Genomic DNA, 19,186 nt, shown 5'->3' on the forward strand with positions numbered 1-19,186 from the left:
TCTACCTGCTAAAGATACTAAAAGGATGTGTTTTTCCCTCCAGGCGATGCATTTTTGGAAGCTGCAAGGACCAACAACTCCCAAGATGTGGCAAGGTGCATTATAAACAAACACACACTCTCCTGAGTTCCTCAGGAATTCCTCAGGGCAGCTGTCTAGGCCCCTTTCTTTTTTCAATCTTTACTAACGACAGTGTGTAAAGCCAGTGTGTCTATGTACAGTTGAAGTCGGAAGTTTATATACACCTTAGCCAAATACATTTAAACTCAGTTTTTCATAATTCCTGACATTTAATCCTAGTAGAAATTCCCTGTCTTAGGTCAGTTAGGATCACCACGTTATTTTAAGAATGTGAAATGTCAGAATAATAGTAGAGAGAATGATTTATTTCATATTTTATTTATTTCATCACATTCCCAGTGGGTCAGAAGTTTACATACACTAAGTTGACTGTGCCTTTAAACAGCTTAGAAAATTGCAGAAAATTATGTCATGGCTTTAGAAGCTTCTGATAGGCTAATTGACATAATTTGAATCAATTGGAGGTGTACCTGTGGATGTATTTCAAGGCCTACCTTCAAACTCAGTGCCTCTTTGCTTGACATCATGGGAAAATCAAAATAAATCAGCCAAGACCTCAGAAAAAAATTGTAGACCACCACAAGTCTTGTTGGAAGCAATTTCCAAACGCCTGAAGGTACCACGTTCATCTGTACAAACAATAGTACGCAAGTATAAACACCATGGGACCACACAGACGTCATACCGCTCAGGAAGGAGACGCGTTCTGTCTCCTAGAGATGAACATACTTTGGTGCGAAAAGTGCAAATCAATCCCAGAACAACAGAAAAGGACCTTGTGAAGATGCTGGAGGAAACAGGTACAAAAGTATCTATATCCACAGTAAAACGAGTCCTGTACCACCGTCCCAACCGTGAAGCACAGGGGTGGCAGCATCATGTTGTGAGGGTGCTTTGCTGCAGGAGGGACTGGTGCACTTGACAAAATAGATGGCATCATGAGAATGGAAAATTATGTGGATATATTGAAGCAACATCTCAAGACATCATTCAGGAAGTTAAAGCTTGGTCGCAAATGGGTCTTCCAAATGGACAATGACCCCAAGCATACTTCCAAAGTTGCTTCAAAATGGCTTAAGGACAACAAAGTCAAGGTACTGGAGTGGCCGTCACAAAGCCCTGACATCAATCCTATAGAACATTTGTGAGCAGAACTAAAAAAGCGTGTGCAAGCAAGGAGGCCTACAAACCTGACTCAGTTACACCAGCTCTGTCAGGAGGAATGGGCCAAAATTCACCCAACTTATTGTGGGAAGCTTGTGGAAGGCTACCCAAAATGTTAGACCCAAGTTAAACAATTTAAAGGCAATGCTACCAAATACAAATTGAGTGTATGTAAACGTATGACCCACTGGGAATGTGATGAAAGAAATAAAAGCTGAAACATTCTCTCTACTATTATTCTGACATTTCACATTCTTAAAATGAAGTGGTATTCCTAACTGACCTAAGACAGGGGATTTTTACTGGCATTTAATGTCAGGAATTTGGAAAAACTGAGTTTAAATGTATTTGGCTAAGGTGTATGTAAACTTCCGACTTCAACTGTAGCTGTCCTAACCGACTTGCCAAAACTATAGTTTGTTCAAATTAACATGAAATTTGTGGAGTGGTTGAAAAACGAGTTTTATTGACTCCAAATTAAGTGTATGTAAACTTCCGACTTCAAATGTATGCGGATGACTTAGCACTATACACGTCAGCTACTACAGCGAGTGAAATGACTGCAACACTTTACAAAGAGCTGTAGTTCGTTTCAGAATGGGTTGCAAGGAATAAGTTAGACCTAAGTATTTCAAAAACTAAAAGCATTGTATTTTGGACAAATCATTCACTAAACCCTAAACCTCAAATAAATATTGTAATAAGTAATGTGTAAATAGAGCAAGTGTAAATTGACTAAACTGCTTGGAGTAAACCTGGATTGTAAACTGTCATGGTCAAAACATGTTGATGCAACAGTAGCTAAGATGGGGAGAAGTCTGTCCATAATAAAGCATTGCTCTACCTTCTTAACAGCACTATCAACAAGGCAGATCCTACAGGCCCTGGTTTTGTCGCACCTGGACTACTGTTCAGTCTTGTGGTCAGGTTGCACAAAGAGGGACTTAGGAAAATTGCAATTGGCTCAGAACAGGGCAGCACGGTTTGCCCTTGGATGTACACAGAGAGCAAACATTAATAATATGCATGTCAATCTCTCCTGGCTCAAAGTAGAGGAGAGATTAACTTCATCACTACTTGTATTTGTGAGAGGTATTGACTTGTTTAAAGCACAGAGCTGTCTGTTTAAACGACTAGCACACAGCTCAGACACCCATGCATACCCCACAAGACATGCCACCAGAGGTCTCTTCAGACACCCATGCATACCCCACAAGACATGCCACCAGAGGTCTCTTCAGACACCCATGCATACCCCACAAGACATACCACCAGAGGTCTCTTCACAGTCCCCAATTCCAGAACAGACTATGGGAGGCGCATAGTACTACATAGAGCCATGACTACATGGAACTCTATTCCACATCAGGTAACTGATGCAAGCAGTATAACTAGATTTAAAAAGCAGGTAAAAATACACCTTATAGAACAGCAGGGACTGCGAAGTAACACAAACATAGGCACAGACACATGCATACACACACATGATAACATATACACTATACACACATGTACACATCGATTTTGTGTTGTAGATATGTGGTAGTGGAGTATGGGCCTGAGGGCACACACTTAGTGTGTTGTGAGTTTGTTACGATGTTACGCCTTGGCAGCAGCTAATGGGGATCCATAATAAATACAAATACAAATACACATACTGACTGTCTGTACACACACAGGAGAAAAACGTTTACATTTAGACAAAAGGCTTCTACGTGACAGAGATGTCCAGAGCCTCTGAACTGTCATGCTGTTGTGTTCTCTCTGATAGGCTACAGTAAGTAGCCAGTAGAAATACAGGCACTAAACATTACATCGAGTTATGATCTGTCTCTGAAGTTGTCAAAAGTGATGATGATTTGTGTAGTAACCTGGTATATTTATGTTTACCAATAGATGGCAGTATTGACTCAAGACGGGGGTTTGCTTCCCGCTATCCGTAGCTATTTCCTATGTCTTCTTATATAACTATGATTAAGAAAGCTTTAGGTAGTTTAAGCCAGGTGCATAAGAGAATGTAATTATAAGTTACAATTAAATACTAAACCGTACGTAAGTCTCATGAGTCGTAATTCTAAGAAGCCTTTAAGGATACTACAATTTGTGATTAGTGTAATTACTGCTAGTCTCCTGGAATCACGCCTTTTAATTGTTTATGTACCTCTCTACTCTACTATACTGCTGTAGGAAATGAAAAAGACCAAAGTCTGTGAGGTCCAAATCATTATCTGGAGTCTCATCATTTACAGTAGTTGTGGAAGGGTCCAGTTAAACCACAGCACATCATTCTTTGTATTGACAGTTGTCTCCACTGGAGGGAGATAGAGGTCCATGTCTGTTTAGTTTATTTGGTTCCCCATTAGCTACTTCATATGCAGCAGCTACTCTTTCTGGGGTCCACATAAACGTACAAATACATGACAAAGTACAGAACAGTTATAGACAAGGACATTAAATTAAATACAAAAATATGTCTATATTATACTGAACAAAAATGTAAACGCAACATGCAACAATTTCAAAGATTTTTCCTGAGTTACAGTTCCGATAACGAAATCAGTCAATTTAAATAAATTCATGAGGCCCTAATCTATGGATTTCACATGACTGAACAGGGGCGCAGCCATGGGTGGGCCTGGGAGGGCATAGGACCACCCACTTGGGAGCCAGGACAGCCAATCAAAATTAGTTTTTCTCCACAAAAGGGCTTTATTACAGATAAAAATATTCCTTGGTTTCATCAGCTGCTCTGGTGGCTGGTCTCAGACGATCCTGCAGGTGAAGAAGCCGGATGTGGAGGTCCTGGGCTGGCGTGGTTACACGTGGTCTGCGGATGTGAGACCGGTTGGACGTACTGTCAAATTCTCTAAAATGACATTGGAGGCGGCTTACATTACATTACATTCTCTGACAACAGCTCTAGTGGACATCCCTGCAGTCAAGCATGCCGATTACGCGCTCTCTCAAAACCTGAGACATCTGTGGCATTGTGTTGTGTGACAACTGCACATCTTAAAGTGGCCTTTTATTGCCCCCAGCACAAGGTGCACCTGTGTAACGATTATGCTGTTAAATCAGCTTCTTGATATGCCATACCTGTCAGGTGGATGGATTATCTTGGCAATTGAGAAATGCTCACTAACAGGGATGTAAACACATTTCTGAACAGAATTTGAGAGAAATAAGCTTTTTCTGCATATGCAACATTTCTGCGAACTTTTTTCAGTTCATGAAACATTAAAACATTATGTTCAGTATGTACAGTGCGTTCGGAAAGTATTCATACCCCTTGACTTTTTCCACATTTTGTTTTACATTACAGCCTTATTCTAAAATGGATTCAATCCTTTTTCCCCCTCATCAATACCCCATAATGACAAAGCAAAAAGTTTATATATATATATATAAAAACAACTGATCAGATTTACATAAGTACATAAGTACATTCTTCTCTACAGATCCTCTCAAGCTCTGTTAGGTTGGATGGGGAGCATTGCTGCAAAGCTATTTCAGGTTGGATGGGTCTCTCCTCTTTTCAGGTCTCTTCAGAGATGTTTGATCGGGTTCAAGTTCGGGCTCTTGCTGGGCTACTCAATGACATTCAGAGCCACTCCTGTGTTATCTTGGCTGTGTGCTTAGAGTCGTTGTCCTTTTGTAAGGTGAACCTTCACCCCAGTCTGAGGTCCTGAGCGCTCTGGAGCAGGTTTTCATCAAGGATCTCTCTCTACTTTGCTCCGTTCAGCCATCCCTCAATCCTGACTAGTCTCCCAGTCCCTGGCGCTGAAAAACATCCCCACAGCGTGATGCTGCCACCACCATGCTTCACTGTAGGGGTGGTGCCAGGTTTCCTTCAGATGTGACGCTTGGCATTCAGGCCAAAGAGTTCAATCTTGGTTTCATCAGACCAGCGAATCTTGTTTCTCATGGTTTGAGAGTCCTTTAGGTGTCTTTTGGCAAACTCCAAGTGGGTGGTTATGTGCCTTTTACTGAGGAGTGGCTTCCGTCTGGCCACTCTACCATAAAACCCTGTTTGGTGGAGTGCTGTAGAGATGGTTGTCCTTTGGCTAAGGTTCTCCAATCTCCACAGAGGAACTCTGGAGCTCTGTCAGAGTGATCATCGGGTTCTTGGTCACCTCCCTGACCAAGGCACTTCTCCCCCGATTGCTCAGCAGCCAGCTCTAGTGTGAGTCTTGGTGGTTCCAAACTTCTTCCATTTAAGGATGATGGAGGCCACTGTGTTCTTGGGGACCTTCAATGCTGCAGAAATGTTTTGTTACCCTTCCCCAGATCTGTGCCTCAACACAATCCTGACTCAGAGCTCTACGGACAATTCCTTCCACCTCATGGCTTGGTTTATGCTTTGACATGCACTGTCAACTGTGGGACCTTACATAGACAGGTGAGTGCTCTTCCAAATCAAGTCCAATTAAATGAATTTACCAGAAGTGGACTCCAATCAAGTTGTAGAACATCTCAAGGATGATCAATGGAAACAGGATGCACCTGAGCTCAATTTTGAGTCTCATAGCAAAGGGTCTGAATACTTATGTAAATAGGCTATGTTTTTTATTTGTAATACATTTGAAAACGTTTTTAAAAACCTTTTTTTGCTTTGTCATTATTGGGTATTGTGTGTAGATTGATGAGGGGAACAAAATATTTAATCAACTTTAGAATAAGGCTGTAACTTAATGTTACGGCTAGGGTTTCGACAACATCCGGTGAAATTGCAGAGCGTGAAAATTAAATTAAATTATGAGAAATATTTAACTTTCACTAAATCACAAGTGCAATACACCAAAATAAAGCTTAACTTCTTGTTAATGCAGCCACTGTGTCAGATTTCAAAAAGGCTTTACGGCGAAAGCAAACCATGCGATTATCTGAGGACAGCACCCCACCATACAAACACATGAAAATCATATTTCAACCAAGCAGGTGCGACACAAAAGTCAGAAATAACGATATAATTCCTGCCTTACCTTTGAAGATCTTTTTCTGCTGGCACTACAATATGTCCCAGAAACATCACAAATGGTCCTTTTGTTCGATAAACTCCTTTTTTATATCCCCAAAATGTCCATTTATTTGGCGTGTTTGATTCAGAAAAACACCGGTTCCAACTCGCCCAACATGACTACAAAGTATCTAATAAATTACCTGTAAACTAGGTCCAAACATTTCAAACAACTTTCCTAATCCAACTTTAGATATCCTAAAACGTAAATAATCAATAAACATTTGAGATGGAATATACTGTGTTCAATAGCGGATAAAATCAAAGTGGAGCGCATGACCTGGAGCGCGCACCAAACAAAAGAGTACACTTGGCTTGACACTCATTCTGAACAGCCGTACTTCTTCATTTCTCAAAGGAAAAACATCAGCCAATTTCTAAAGACTGTTGACATCTAGTGGAAGCCATAGGAACTGCAACCAGGTGCCTCATAAATCTAGATTCCCATAGAAAACCATTTGAAAACACAGTCACCTCAATTATTTTTTTTCCTGGATGGTTTGCCCTCGGGGTTTCGCCTGCCAAATAAGTTATGTTATACACACAGAAATACTTTTAACAGTTTTAGAAACCTTAGAGTGTCTATCCATATCTACCAATTATATGCATATCCTAGCTTTTGGGCCTGAGTAGTAGGCAATTTACTTTGGGCACGCTTTTCATCCGGACAGGAAAATACTGACCCCTATCCCAAAGAGGTTTTAAGAAACTGTGGAACAATTTAAGGTGTCTGAATACTTTCTGAAGGCACAGTGTATATGTGTGTGTGTGTGTGTGTGTGTGTGTGTGTGTGTGTGTGTGTGTGTGTGTGTGTGTGTGTGTGTGTGTGTGTGTGTGTGTGTGTGTGTGTGTGTGTGTGTGTGTGTGTGTGTGTGTGTGTGTGTGTGTGTGTGTGTGCAGTTGAAGTCGGAAGTTTACATACACTTAGGTTGGAGTCATTAAAACTTGTTTTTCAACCACTCCACACATTTTTGTTAACAAACTATAGTTTTTAGAAGCTTATGATAGGCTAATTGACATCATTTTTGTCAATTGGAGGTGTACCTGTGGATGTATTTCAATGCCTACCTTCAAACTCTGTGCCTCTTTGCTTGACATCAAGGGAAAATCTAAAGAAATCAGCCAAGACCCTCAGAAAAATAATTGTAGACCTCCACAAGTCTGGTTCATCCTTGGGAGCAATTTTCAAACGCCTGAAGGTACCACGTTCATCTGTACAAACAATAGTACGAAAGTATAAACACCATGGGACCACGCAGCCGTCATACCGCTCAGGAAGGAGACGCATTTTGTCTGCTAGAGATGAACGTACTTTGGTGCAAAAAGTGCAAATCAATCCCAGAACAACAGCAAAGGACCTTGTGAAGATGCTGGAGGAAACAGGTACTATAGTATCTGTATCCACATGAAAACTAATCCTATACCGCTCAGCAAGGAAGAAGCCACTTGTCACGACTTCCACCGAAGGTGGTTCCTCTCCCTGTACTAGCCATCACCAATCCATTTTTCCTTTTCCGTTTGTTTTATCTTTGGTTCTTTCACACCTGGTTTCATTTGCTTTCATTTCTGTGTGTATAATTACCCCTGTTGCCTGCTTAGGTTTGTGCGGGATTATTTGTGTCATGTTGCTCGTTGAGGTTGTGCCTCAGTTATTTTCACGTAGATACCGTTTGTGTATAAGTTTAAGGAGCGTTGTTTTTCCTCCTTCCGTGAGTAACTGTGTTGTCTTTTGTCGTGGGCGTTTATTTGGTATTGTACCTGGCCCTATTGTTGTGGACTTGCCTATTAAAAAAACGTTACTTGAACATCTCTGCTCTCCTGCGCTTGACTCCTTCACCTACCTCTATATACAATAACGCAACACCACTGCTCCAAAACCGCCATAAAAAAGCCAGATTACAGTTTGCAACTGCACAGGACAACAAAGTCAAGGTACTGGAGTGGCCGTCACAAAGCCCTGACATCAATCCTATAGAAAATTTGTGGGCAGAACTGAAAAAGCGTGTGCAAGCAAGGAGGCCTTCAAACCTGACTCAGTTACACCAGCTCTGTCAGGAGGGATGGGCCAAAATTCACCCAACTTATTGTGGGAAGCTTGTGGAAGGCTACCTGAAACGTTTGACACAAGTTAAACAATTTAAAGGCAATGCTACCAAATACTAATTGAGTGCATGTAAACTTCTGACCCACTGGGAATGTGATGAAAGAAATAAAAACTGAAATAAATAATTTTCTCTACTATTATTCTGACATTTCACATTCTTAAAATGAAGTGGTGATCCTAACTGACCTAAAACAGGGAATTTTTACTAGGATTAGATGTCGGGAATTGTGAAAAACTGAGTTCAAATGTATTTGGCTAAGGTGTATGTAAACTTCAGACTTGAACTGTAATATTAGATTTTTATAATATTTTAATGTTTTATTTTTGTCACAAAAGGGTTCAATGTGGCAGGCAGCAGAAGAGTGGTAGAGGTCAGTCAGACTGCATCACAGAGATTTTTTCAATTTTATTTCACCTTTATTTAACCAGGTAGGCCAGTTGAGGACAAGTTCTCATTTACAACTGCGACCTGGCCAGATAAAGCAAAGCAGTGCGACAAAAACAACAACACAGAGTTACACATAAACAAACGTACAGTCAATAATACAGTAGAAAATAAAAAATATAAAAATCTATGATAGAAATCCATGTACAGTGTGTGCAAATGTAGAAGAGTAGGGAGGTAAGCAAAACTCTTTGGAGGGAGTTGAAAGTCCATGTTGCCCAGCAACAGCCCCAAAACATCACTGCTCTAGAGGAGATCTGCATGGAGGAATGGGCCAAAATACCAGCAACAGTGTGTGAAAACCTTGTGAAGACTTACAGAAAACGTTTGACCTCTGTCATTGCCAACAAAGGGTATATAACAAAGTATTGAGATAAACTTTTGTTATTGACCAAATACTTATTTTCCACCATATTTTGCAAATAAATTCATTAAAAATCCTACAATGTGATTTTCTGGATTTTTTTTTCTCATTTTGTCTGTCATAGTTGAAGTGTACCTATGATGAAAATTACAGGCCTCTCTCATCTTTTTAAGTGGGAGAACTTGCACAATTGGTGGCTGACTAAATACTTTTTCTGCCCCACTGTATATACAGAGAAAAGTGTCGGCCCGAGAATTGAACCCTGTGGCATCCCCATAGAGACTGCCAGAGGACCGGACAACAGGCCCTCCCATTTGACACACTGAACTCTGTCTGAGAAGTAGTTGGTGAACCAGGCGAGGCAGTCATTTCAGAAGCCAAGGCTATTGAGTCTGCCGATAAGAATGTGGTGATTGACAGAGTCGAAAGCCTTGGCCAGGTCGATGAAGACGCCTGCACAATACTGTATTTTATCGATGGCGGTTATGATATCGTTTAAGACCTTGAGCGTGGCTGAGGTGCACCCATGATCAGCTCGGAAACCAGATTGCAAAGTGGAGAAGGTACAGTGGGATTCGAAATGGTCGGTGATCTGTTTATTATCTTGGCTTTCGAAGATTTTAGAAAGGCAGGGCAGGATGGATATGGGTCTAGAGCGTCTCCCCCTTTGAAGAGGGGGATGACCGCGGCCGCTTTCCAATCTTTGGGGATCTCAGACGATACGAAACGTTTAATAGGCTAGTAATAGGGGTTGCAACAATTTCGGCTGATCATTTTAGAAAGAGAGGGTCCAGATTGTCTAGCCCAGCTGATTTGCAGGGGTCCATATTGTCTAGCCCAGTTGATTTGTAGGGGTCCAGATTGTCTAGCCCAGTTGATTTGTAGGGGTCCAGATTGTCTAGCCCAGCTGATTTGCAGGGGTCCAGATTGTCTAGCCCAGTTGATTTGTAGGGGTCCAGATTGTCTAGCCCAGCTGATTTGCAGGGGTCCATATTGTCTAGCCCAGTTGATTTGTAGGGGTCCATATTGTCTAGCCCAGTTGATTTGTAGGGGTCCAGATTGTCTAGCCCAGTTGATTTGTAGGGGTCCAGATTGTCTAGCCCAGCTGATTTGCAGGGGTCCAGATTGTCTAGCCCAGTTGATTTGTAGGGGTCCAGATTGTCTAGCCCAGCTGATTTGCAGGGGTCCATATTGTCTAGCCCAGTTGATTTGTAGGGGTCCATATTGTCTAGCCCAGTTGATTTGTAGGGGTCCAGATTGTCTAGCCCAGCTGATTTGCAGGGGTCCAGATTGTCTAGCCCAGTTGATTTGTAGGGGTCCAGATTGTCTAGCCCAGCTGATTTGTAGGTGTCCAGATTGTCTAGCCCAGCTGATTTGTAGGGGTCCAGATTGTCTAGCCCAGTTGATTTGTAGGGGTCCAGATTGTCTAGCCCAGTTGATTTGTAGGGGTCCAGATTGTCTAGCCCAGTTGATTTGTAGGGGTCCAGATTGTCTAGCCCAGTTGATTTGTAGGGGTCCAGATTGTCTAGCTCAGCTGATTTGTAGGGGTCCAGATTGTCTAGCTCAGCTGATTTGTAGGGATCCCGATTTTACAGTTCTTTCAGAACATCAGCTGTCTGGGTTTGGGTGAAGGAGAAGCGGGGGAGGGTTTGGGCAAGTTGCTGCAAGGGGGGCTGAGATGTTGGCCGGGGTAGGGGTAGCCAGGTGGAAAGCATGGCCAGCCGTGGAAAAATGCTTATTGAAATTGTCGATTATTGTAGATTTATCGGTGGTGACAGTGTTTCCTATCCTCAGTGCAGTGAGCAGCTGGGAGGGGGTGCTCTTATTCTCCATGGACTTTACAGTGTCCCAAAACTTTTAGGAATTAGTGCTACAGGAAGTAAATAGATATAGGCTTACTCACAGACATAACCCTCTTTCGTGCACACACCCTTTCAATCTTTCTCTGTCCATTTCATTCCTTCTATCTCTTTTTCTCTCTCTCTCTCTTTCTGTCTCTGTCTGTCTGTCTCTTTCTCGCTCTCTACAATTTATGTGTCATCTACACTGGCTCAGGATAAGCAGAAACAAAAAAAAAACACCCACATCTGGTTTCCCAGCGCCCCCAAACCCAGTCACCCAGAACCATGTGCAGGAGGGCCACGGGGTGTAGAGGGGGGCGGCACAGGACACAGGAGGAGGGCATCTCCATCTGTCCTAGAAATAAAGTATGTGAAAGTCCATGAAATTATGGTGTAAATTTTATTTTTTGGTTAGAAATGTGAAAAGGGCACCTGCCATGTTATTGTAGCAGTAGTATGTCGTCTGTCCCCTTATCTCACATTACGCACGTAAGTGTGTGTAGGTTTAATCGTGTGTGTGTGTGTGTGTGTGTGTGTGTGTGAGCTGCGTCTATATGTGCATGAGTTTTGATTACCTGACACTCTGTTTTTCAGCGGTGCGGCAGATGGTGTAGGCTAGATGAGACTGCACAGATGTGTTAAGTGTTTTAGTTAGAGATCAGGGGTGTAGAGGGAAGTGTGTGTGTGTGGGGGGCAGGTTAGAGTGAGGCACAGTGTGTTTACAGTCAACACAGACATCGTCCCCCAGCGGAACACAGACGGGTTATCCCGACACACACAGTAACACACCACTCCCTCTCAGATAACACAGCCCGATGTCGTCCCCCCAGGCACAGAACTCAACCTGCGCACACGCACGCACGCACGCACGCACGCACGCACGCACACACACATCTTACGTTGGTCCTGTCGGGGTCTGTTGGTAGCACCTTTGAGGGCTGTAGTTAAACCCATAGTAACCCTAGCAACAGAACAGCTGTCTTAAAACCTCTTCTTGTTCCTATTTCCTGTCAGGTTGCTGGGTGAGGGGGTGGAGCCTAACCACCAGCATGGTCTGGGCTGGACCTCTCTCATGGTGGCAGCTGTGAACTGCCGGCACAGGTCAGAGAGACAGCAGTGTGTGTGTCCCTGTCCGTGTCATGCTCTTCCTGTGTTAACCCTGTCCCATACAGACATATTGCCACAGTAGAAGTGAAGAATGCTCCTGTCACACCAGACGGCCACTAATGCCCCCTCAACCCTCCCTCCCCCTGGCCTGCACCCCTGGCCTGCACCCCGTAAATTCAATTAGCCCCTCTGTATCCCTGTATACACAGAGAGAGGTAGAGGCTCAGGGGGTGGAGGGTTAAGGCGGGGTGAATCTAATTTGGGCATGGTTGGCCAATGGGCCTTGTCCCTGTGAGACGAAGGGTCCTCCTCAGCAGTTACAGACACCAGTTCACTGAACCCCCCCCCCCCACCCCCCAGTCTCTGAATACACACACACACACACACACACACACACACACACACACACACACACACACACACACACACACACGTAAGAGACCTATACACAATCAGCTAACACATGGGTAACACACTCTGCATCAAAGGTAGTACCCCTTCACCCCTTCACCCTTTTCTCCATGCCATTTCTATCACACTTTAACCCTCACTTCCCCGCCATGCTTTCTGTCCCCCCCGACTCACTGTCTCCGTTTAATGCCGGAGTGTGTTGACTAATGAAGTGTGGATGTTTGTGTTGATGAACGCATTGCATTCCATGTTGATGTATGTGTCCTTGTCTTGTGCACACTAGCACTGTGAGACACTGTACTCTTTGTTGTGTGACTGTGTGCGTGGTACACTGTATGAGTGTGTGTTATGAGTGCTATATTTCAGTGTGTTGGTGACACTCGTCTGTTTATTTCTGTCCTCTAAACTCCCAGTGAGCTCTCACTGCTGCAGGGAAGACAGAGAAAACCCACACACACTATAGAACTTTTGAACATTTTTCAGACTTTAGCATGGAGACCACTGTCTCTATACACAGAACTATAGATGTAGAATTCACACTCACAGCCACTAGATAGTGACTGACCACTGTGGGTCTGCATATTACCCACATACTATGCAGTGGTGTGTATTCATCGATGCCAAGGGAAGCCAGGCTTCACAAAAAAAAATCAACAAAAAGCCTAAAATAATGTATCTTTAATCTCTGTGTTTTATAATTTTCCTTAAATTCTCAAGAGGCTGAATGTATCTCAAAGGAGAAAGCATCTGAGTGAGCGAAACAGCGCCCCCTCTGTCTCTCTACGTGTAGGTCATCTATCTGATGCTGTCTGATCCAAACGAGTATGACATTGTTGCCGCCCATAGCATTTAAGGCAAGGGAAGCCAGCAAGCATTTGTGCCAATCAGCGTTGAGCTAAATCAGTGGTTCCCAAACTTTTTATAGTCCCGTACCCCTTCAAACATTCAACCTCCAGCTGCGTACCCCCTCTAGCACCAGGGTCAGCACACTCTCAAATGTTGTTTTTTGCCATCATTGTAAGCCTGCCACACACACACTATACGATACATTTATTAAACATAAGAATGAGTGTGAGTTTTGTCACAGCCCGGCTCGTGGGAAATGACAAAGATCTCTTATTGGACCAGGGCACAAATAATAATATAATAATAATCAATAATTTTGCCCTTTATTAAACCATCTTACATTTAAAACCTTATTTGTTCAGCGAAAATGGTGAATAACTCACCACAGGTTAATGAGAAGGGTGTTCTTGAAAGGATGCACATACCTCTGCAATGTTGGGTTGTATTGGAGAGAGTCTCAGGCTTAAATCATTTTCCACAAACAGTCTGTGCCTGTATTTAGTTTTCATGCTAGTGAGGGCCGAGAATCCACTCTCACATAGGTACGTGGTTGCAAAGGGCATCAGTGTCTTCACAGCGCGATTTGCCAAGGCGCAGCCCAATCCAGAAATTTGTCAGTGGCTTCTGATTAAATTACATTTTCATGGAACCGCTTGTTGCAATTTCGATGAGGCTCTCTTGTTCAGATATCGGTAAGTGGACTGGAGGCAAGGCATGAAAGGGATAACGAATCCAGTTGTTTGTGTCATTCGTTTCGGGAAAGTACATGCGTAATTGCGCACCCAACTCACTCAGGTGCTTCGCTATATCACATTTGACATTGTCCTTGAGCTTGAGTTCATTTGCACACAAACAATCATACAATGAGGGAAAGACCTGTGTGTTGTCCTTGTTAATGCAGACAGAGAAGAGCTCCTAACTTCTTAATCATAGCCTCAATTTTGTCCCGCACATTGAATAAAGTTGCGGAGAGTTCCTGTAATCTTAGATTCAAATCATTCAGGGGAGAAAAAACCTCACCCAGATAGGCCAGTCGTGTGAGAAACTCATCATCATGCAAGCGGTCTAGTCAGTAAAGAAAACTTTAAGCTCATCTCTCAATTCAAAAAAAGCGTGTCAATACTTTACCCCTTGATAACCAGCGCACTTCTGTATGTTGTAAAAGCGTCACATGGTCATTGCCCATATCATTGCATAGTGCAGAAAATACACGAGAGTTCAGGGGCCTTGCTTTAACAAAGTTAACCATTTTCACTGTAGTGTCCAAAATGTCTTTCAAGCTGTCGGGCATTCCCTTGGCAGCAAGAGCCTCTCGGTGGATGCTGCAGTGTACCAAAGTGGCGTCAGGAGCAACTGCTTGCACACACGTTACCACTCCATTATGTCTCCCTGTCATGGCTTTTGCGCTATCAGTACAGACACCAACATGAGCAACAGCTACGTTTGGCTACATACGGACCGTTAGCGGAATTCCAGCGAGATAGTAACGGTTAATGTGATTGGATGTTCATTATTTGACTAAGGTTACCTGTATTTGACATTGTGTTGTTATTTCGCTGAACACTAGATGGTTTAATGTTATTTTTGAAAGTGAAACGAAGCTACTCAGGCAAGGAAAAAAAACTCATTGTAATGTATATGTAACGGTTCTCGTTGATGGTAGGAAGAGTGGACCAAGACGCAGCGTGGAAAGTGTTCATGATTTTAATATTTTTAAAAAACTCTAACAAAATAACAAACGTGAAAATGAAAGCGCACAGTTCTGTCAGGCAGAAACACTAAACAGAAAACAAGATCCCACAAAACCCAAAAGGAAAATGTGATCCCCAATCAGAGACAACGATAGACAGCTGCCTCTGATTGGGAAACACACACGGCCAAAAACAAAGAAATAGAAACATAGACTTTCCCACTCGAGTCACACCCTGACCTAACCAAACATAGAGAATAATAGCGATCTCTAAGGTCAGGGAGTAACAGTATAGCCCCGTTGGAAAATATAAATGGACTGTTTGAAAAGGTGAAGAATTATTATTATAATTTGTAAAAATAAAAATAATAATGTGAATCCCATTTTTATTTGGTGTACCCCTGATGGCATTGCGCGTACCCAAGTTTGGCAATAGTTGACCTGAACGGAGTGAGCTCAGCTGTGAATGGTCCTGGTGCAACAAAAAGAAGTGTCATGGGAAGCAAGCTTTGATTTGGCGTCGCTCCTATCAAATCCAATTGAGATCCTACGTCATTGACAGAAAAACTTGAATTGTTGCAACTTGTGTTGTTGTCCTCTGCTGGCTAGCTAGCCAGCTAGCAAAAATTGTCCCTTTCCTAAATTAGCCATGGATAGAGATAGGGATTTGGACTTGTGTTTTACTTAATTCTCCTTACCGGCCAATGATTATACCGGCGATTCAGATCCAACCATTAATTCATACATTGTTGTGCCCCTGGCCTGAGGTTTTAGCCGGGTAGCCTAGGACAACAGAAAATAAAAGAGACCGTTTCAACATGTTTTTCTACGCACACACACACACACACACACACACACACACACACACACACACACACACACACACACACACACACACACACACACACACACACACACACACACACACACACACACACACACACACACACACACACACACACACACACTGAAATCAGAACCATGGACAGCCATGTCATATTTAGCTTACGTTGATGGGACTAAATCGTTTTTGGTATCTTTTAGTTGTCACTGTATTAGACTAGGCAGAGGTTATGTTGATGATAATGAAATGTTGAAGTTGAAATGGTGCTGGAATAGTGGAGGCAGCTCCTGTTTTCTAATTGAGACTTGCTGTTACTCTCTGTGCTTCTAAATCAATAGTTGTTTAGTGGTCTGAAAATGTCGGGAACATTGACTTGCTTGACCATGCTGTAGTTCATGTAACTGTCTGTGACTGTACATGCAATATGCTTTGTGGACTTCACTGGACAGAGGTTGCGATCCAGTTTTGTGATAAAACGAAGGTGTGGTTGAATTTATTCTGCCACTGTCTTTTTAATGTCCCGGCCTTTAGGCCCTCATATCACGTTGTCAAGGCATATAAACTAAGATGTTATAGAGCAAACAACACTATTATCACAACACATAGGTTGTAATATGGCTTTTTCTTTTGTGTGTGTGTGTGTGGGGGGGGGGGGGGGGTGCTTGGCTTCCCCTGTGATTTTTACCCACGCACCGCTACTGCATACTATAGGATTTAGGAGTTTGGGCTGTGGCCAGCTCTTAGTTAGACACCACCTCAGGGCTCTACAGTGCGACCATTTTACTTACATATGCGCTTAAATATTTTCACATACGTGCCTAAATATCACAAGTGCGCCTATACAAAATAAGCATTCTAGCTTTAAAGATGCACTATGTAGAAATGGCCATTTCCTGGTTGCTATAATTCGAATAGCTTGCCTAATTTCAGTTTGTGACAAAACAACCAAGTAGAGTGTTGAGAATCATTGTACCATCTAAACCGCTGTGAAATATATTTTACATAACCAAATATATTGTATTTTCAGCTGTTTGAAGCTGGTGTACAAAACCGAAAGTAAAAGACGGAAAAAGGAAACTTAAAAACGGGAAGCATAGAAATAGTGCACATTGAACAGATCTACCGCTTCTTAGACTTGCTTTCAATGACAGATCTATAACTCACATTTTTATATTCATTTTGTCAAGTTGCCCAAAGAGTTACTTATTGCAGCTGTATTACTTAAAATAGTTTCCATTGTGTGTGTGTGTGTGTGTGTGTGTGTGTGTGTGTGTGTGTGTGTGTGTGTGTGTGTGTGTGTGTGTGTGTGTGTGTGTGTGTGTGTGTGTGTGTGTGTGTGTGTGAGGGGTTGGGGTTGAGGGTGTGTTTGTGAGGGGTTGAGAGTGTGTGTGTTGGTGAGGGTGTGTGTGTGTGTGTGTGTGTGAGGGGTTGAGAGTGTGTGTGTGAGGGGTTGAGAGTGTGTGTGTGAGGGGTTGAGAGTGTGTGTGTGAGGGGTTGAGAGTGTGTGTGTGTGTGTGTGTGAGGGGTTGAGAGTGTGTGTGTGAGGGGTTGAAAGTGTGTGTGTTGGTGAGGGTGTAAGAGTGTGTGTGTTGGTGAGGGTGTGTGTGAGGGGCTGGGGTTGAGGGTGTGTGTGTGAGGGGTTGAGTGTGTGTGTGTGTGTGAGGGGTTGAGAGTGTGTGTGTTGGTGAGGGTGTGTGTGAGGGACTGGGGTTGAGGGTGTGTGTGTGTGTGTGTGTGTGTGTGTGAGGGGTTGAGTGTGTGTGGGTGTGTGATGGGTTGGGGTTGAGGGTGTGTGTGTGAGGGGTTGAGTGTGTGTGTGTGTGAGGGGTTGAGGGTGTGTGTGTGTGTGTGTGAGGGGTTGAGGGTGTGTGTGTGAGGGGTTGAGTGTGTGTGTGTGTGTGAGGGGTTGAGGGTGTGTGTGTGAGGGGTTGAGGGTGTGTGTGTGAGGGGTTGAGGGTGTGTGTGAGGGGTTGAGGGTGTGTGTGAGGGGTTGAGGGTGTGTGTGTGTGTGTGAGGGGTTGGGGTTGAGGGTGTGTGTGTGAGGGGTTGAGTGTGTGTGTGTGTGTGTGAGGGGTTGAGGGTGTGTGTGTGAGGGGTTGAGGGTGTGTGTGTGAGGGGTTGAGGGTGTGTGTGTGAGGGGTTGAGGGTGTGTGTGTGAGGAGTTGAGTGTGTGTGTGTGTGTGTGTGTGTGAGGGGTTGAGTGTGTGTGTGTGAGGGGTTGAGTGTGTGTGTGTGAGGGGTTGAGGGTGTGTGTGTGTGTGAGGGGTTGAGGGTGTGTGTGTGTGTGAGGGGTTGAGTGTGTGTGTGTGAGGGGTTGAGTGTGTGTGTGTGTGTGTGAGGGGTTGAGTGTGTGTAAGTGTGTGTGTGAGGGGTTGAGTGTGTGTGTGTGTGTGTGTGTGTGTGAGGGGTTGAGGGTGTGTGTGTGTGAGGGGTTGAGTGTGTGTGTGTGTGAGGGGTTGAGTGTGTGTGTGTGAGGGGTTGAGTGTGTGTGTGTGAGGGGTTGAGGGTGTGTGTGAGGGGTTGAGGGTGTGTGTGAGGGGTTGAGGGTGTGTGTTTGAGGGGTTGAGGGTGTGTGTGTGTGAGGGGTTGAGGGTGTGTGTGTGAGGGGTTGAGGGTGTGTGTGAGGGGTTGAGTGTGTGTGTGTGTGTGTGAGGGGTTGAGGGTGTGTGTGTGAGGGGTTGAGGGTGTGTGTGAGGGGTTGAGGGTGTGTGTGAGGGGTTGAGGGTGTGTGTGTGTGTGAGTAGCTTTGATCTGTCTGAAAGCAGGCATGGGCTGGGTACCCCCTGTTTGCACTCTTAACACACAATCCCCCTCTTCATCTCTCTTTCTCTCCATCCCCCTATCCCTCCCTCCACTCCCTTTATTCACATGCACAATGAGGGCTCGCCCGAGTGGAACGCCTGTTGACTGTTCCAACCGAGCGACTCGTTGGGAAAAATGTGAATACAAGTTTTCCTCTCCTCCTCAAGAGGATGTAGGATGGAGAGAGGGAGGGAGCGAGAGGCCTGGAGTGGGATGATCGGTTTTAGGGGGAGTGTGGGGTGGGAATGGGACAGGATTATGGAGCAGTGACACTTAAATCACACTGCCGGACAGACAGACAGACCTGGGAATATAGCGGCTCATTCATAGGAAAAGCACAGTGTGATGGATCTGAACACTAATTCTGACCCTAGATATTGCCACCCCCCCCCCCCCCCCCCCCTGGATCTAGGCTAGCACTGACATAGCGGGGTATGGAATAGAGACCCAGCTGTTAGGACCCTGACCCC

The 19,186-nt window shown here is 43.9% G+C and overlaps 1 pseudogene; it reads left to right on the forward strand.

Annotated features, from left to right (window-relative positions):
* Positions 1–19,186, forward strand: part of LOC139548482 (mitochondrial disaggregase-like) — an 80,622-nt pseudogene that overhangs the window by 1,021 nt on the left and 60,415 nt on the right.

The sequence above is a fragment of the Salvelinus alpinus genome, chromosome 21 (assembly GCF_045679555.1).
Source record: "Salvelinus alpinus chromosome 21, SLU_Salpinus.1, whole genome shotgun sequence".
Classification (NCBI taxonomy): domain Eukaryota; kingdom Metazoa; phylum Chordata; class Actinopteri; order Salmoniformes; family Salmonidae; genus Salvelinus; species Salvelinus alpinus.